This window comes from Geospiza fortis, unplaced genomic scaffold (genome assembly GCF_000277835.1).
Source record: "Geospiza fortis unplaced genomic scaffold, GeoFor_1.0 scaffold88, whole genome shotgun sequence".
Lineage (NCBI taxonomy): Eukaryota > Metazoa > Chordata > Aves > Passeriformes > Thraupidae > Geospiza > Geospiza fortis.
The window spans coordinates 237,775-241,889 of NW_005054434.1; positions in this window are offsets into that span (position 1 = coordinate 237,775).

The window sequence follows — 4,115 nt, forward strand, 5'->3', positions numbered from 1 at the left end:
CCTGTGTGTGTATTTATGTGCATGTATATATATATGCCTTGCATACGTAACCCCAAGAGCCTGTCCCAACCTATCAAACACCGTGGTAGAAGCAGGAGGTGGGGAAAATAAACATATTGAGCAATGACAGAAAATTCTGGAGATCTCAATGCAAAATACTCCACGGAAGACATGAAAGAACAGGTCAGCCCATCATGCAGGCTACCTTTTGACTCACCCATTGCTTCAGTGGACAGCAGTTTCCTTGTTTAGTTTGTCACTTGATTATTCAAAGCACAAAACTCCGCGTCTCCCCATAAATCACTGGCAAGGTAGAACAGAGAGATGTGTCCAACTGTGTCTTAATACATTTTAACAGGATTTCTGCTTTCAGGTAACAAAAAGTTCAGAGAGGAAATAATCTCAAAGCCCTCATATTTTCTCAGAACAGATGGGGACATGACACTTTGTCAATCAGTTAATCATATCAATTTCTACAAAGAACATTTATGTAAGTTTGACGGAGGTGTATGTCCTATGGCAGAGACAGACAAAATCATTCAAGAGTTACAGACCAAGCTTCTGCACTGCAAGGATGGCTGAGGGCTCAGAGGATTTTTCTTTCCAGCACTATTACAGACATCCCATCAGTCAGGTCCCCTGTGTGCAATACAAGCAGCTTTCTTTGCCAAACAGATCTAAGGAGGGAGCTCTCTGGAAGCAAGAATGATTCCCACTCACTGGATGTACATTATCCAGCCTCACATTCCCCATTTTTGGTGGCACTTCTGGATACCACCACCTTGTTCCACCTCAGGCAATGAGGGGCTAAAAGCAGTATAGGGAGGGTAGGGAAAAGGACTGTGTCTTTGTGAGTGTGTAGCAAGAGACCTGAAAAATGGTAGGAGAAAGGTAATGGGAAATATGTCAGAGGAATATGAAGGAGCAGTGAGGCCAGGAGAGAAAGGCAGCAGTTTTCTGAGTTGCAAAGGCAAAGCAAGGAGTGAGGAAAGGAACAGACTATGCTGGAGACAATTTTATGTCTCCACACAGGCAATATGGCACCAGCAGGCAGTTGAGAATTTTGATCAGCTGAACCAGAGGAAAGTCTTCCCCCCTTACTTATCACATTAATATATTTGGTTCAATTCTGGGGACCTGCTGTGCCTTCCTCTCCCTTCTTTCCTTTCCCACAACCCTGGTTATTCCCTGTTGAACCCATCAGCACCTGAACTTTTGACACTGTCTCCTCAGGTTTCACACTTGGTAATGGACAAACAGTGGCAGTAACTGTGCTGGCAGGAAGTTAATTTTACTGAGCTACACTGCTCCCACAAGCTTCTTGAAACTGTCTGAGTCACCACGTCTTTTCAGATTCTGTGACTTCAACGTCCCCATCCTCAGATGATCTTCTGTAGGAAGTAAACCTGTCCAACCTAAGGCTGCAGATAAGCAAACATATTTGTCACCATTTCACAAGTTTCTGTTTTACAACATTGTGTTTTCCCCCCAAAACCCCAGGTTTCATTTTGTGTGCAAATACTACATGACTTACTTCAGCCTCACTGACTTTCATCAAAGTGGAAGTGAAGCTTTTCCAGCAAGCCCCTCTCTCCTGGTCAAGGCAAGCATCCAGCTAAGTGACTGCAAACCCTGTTACCAAAAGCAGGGACACGACTGAGAAATTACAGAACTAAAAGTTAAATCCATCATATCTTTAAAGATAAAGACAAATTCTGCAGTAGAGGACTGTAGCAGACTCCCACCAATATGTTCTGAGCCCTGCAGTAGAGTGGCTTCTGTGCAGGGCTGTCAAGAGAGAGTTTCTACATTTTAAAAATGTCAATTACTAAAGAAAAACCCCAACTTGTTGAAGATTGCACCATTAAGGCCAATCTATCCAACAGAAAACCATCCATTAAAACACCTCTGTTTAAGAAATGAAAAGGAATAAATAATAGAGACAGATTAAAACTTTCAGTTTGATTATGGCAGAAAGAAAAACCTAATTACACTGTAAATTTCCTTTCCTAATTTTACTTCCCTTTGTTTTTGGCAAGCTCTGTACCTCAAGGTAAAGATAGTTGTTGAGGAAGTCAGTCTCAAATGGCTAAGAAAACAGACTGAAAAATAAACAAAAATGTGCAATGCTTGTGAGATACCTACAGAAAGTATACAAAGACTGTCAAGTTTCGTTGTGATCTGCCCCAGAGATAATGAGTCCACAGGAAAGGAATTCTCTTCAGCCAAGGCAAAGTTTTGGGGTTGGGTTTTTTGGGTTTTTTTTGGCCATTTAGCCATCAGATATGCATATTTATGACTTATGAAGTTTAATGATTAATATCCTCACCTTGTAAATGGGGAACAATTGTGCTTCTGCCCTACCTGTGGCAGTCAGCTCCCTCAGCCTGCACAACAGAAACCTTGCTTTTCTCCCCATTTGCTGCATTCAGGAAGGGCACCAAGGTGGCCTGGGGAGATTTACAATCAAAGGCTTCCTGGCCTGGCCTTTGCTCAGCTCTGAGGATAACACAAGCAAGCACCAAAGAGACTCCATATATAGCTGTAGAAATGCCAGAGCACCATCAGAGGAGCACGGCCCTTAAATGGCAGAACTATCTAGAAGATGAAAGCGAGTCTTTTCCTACAAAATGAGTAATTCTTGCCAAAACATGTTGAATTCTATGGGGCCTTTCATTTTCAGGAGTTTTCACTGGAAAGGAGTCATCAAATTCTTAAAGCCAAAAGCCTCTATTTATAAAACTAAAGAAATGAGGAAAATTTGTCTTAAGGAGCTTTCAAAACATCAGTTCCACTTTCAGCTCTAGGCATTGGCAGGAAAGCAGAAAAGTCTGATCTTCAGAAAATACAGTCAGCTTGCTATGTTCTTCCAGAAAAAGAAAACTGATCCCTGGAGTCATTGCTTGCACCTCCTGGGGCAGCATACCGGTGCCTAGGATCACACAATGAGAACAAGGAAAGTGTCTTCTCCTGCAGTACAAGGTACAGAAATGGACCTGGAACATTGTTCAGGCACACAGGACCACACAGTCTCCATGTGTCCCCCATCCTGTATACAAAGGGTTTCATGCAGAGCTGCCTCTGCTTATGCAAGGTCTGGGCTCCTCCCGGCTGAAATGGCTGGGAAAGGGCAGGAACTACCACACAGCAGGACTGCTTCCAAAACTGCCTCTTGCCACATTCTTCGGACCCATGGGATGGACTAAAGTGAAAAAGCCTTTAGGAGAGATTTTAGGGAAAAAAAAAAATCCTGCTTTATTCCAGCTGCGCAGCGGAGATGAGGAGAGCCTGGCAGCGGAGCTGATGGCCAGCCCCAAGGACTTCTGATCCTCAGGCTACTTCTGGAAAACCTATGTGGCTGTCCTGTCATCCCTCATTGCTGGAGGAATAAAGAATTTGGGACAGTAGGTAATTTGCCTGCCTCACCTACTTAGATGAAGAACTTTTCCAAGCACTGTCAGAGCTGCGAGCCCTCAAAGTGAGGGGCAGCAGTGCAGCCCAAACACTGGGCTGGGGAAAGAATAGTCCAAGAGACAACTGAGAGCACCTCACGAACGTGTGTAAATATCTAAAGTGGGGCTTTAGATATCACGATATTCTTGATATCTATTTAGATATCAAGATATCCCCTTTAGATACCTCAAGGGGATGGAGCCAGGCTTTTCACAGTGTCGCCAACAATAGCACAAGAGGCAATGGGCAGAAACTGACGCACCAGAAATTCTACCTGAGTATAAGGAAGAACTTCTTTATTGTGCTGATGACCACACATGAAACATACTGCTCAAAAGGACGGCAGAGTTTTCCTTACTGGAGTATTCCCACAACCATCTTATGGCAATCTTGTGCCATATGCGCTGGGATGACCCTGCTTGAGCAGAGAGGTTAGGCCACCACTGTGGTCTCTTCCAAACTGACCCGTTCTGTGAAAGGTTGGAGACCCAGATGAGGCTGGCAGTGCTCAGGAACAGCCGGCTCCCTCTCAGATTTGCACTCGCACGGTTCATTTCAGTAGATGTTTTAAGGTCTATTTCGCAGCGAGGCGAGCAAGGAAATAAAATGGCGGCCGGGCTGAACCTCCCTCCAACGGCCCCCAGGGGGCGCGGCGGGACCCG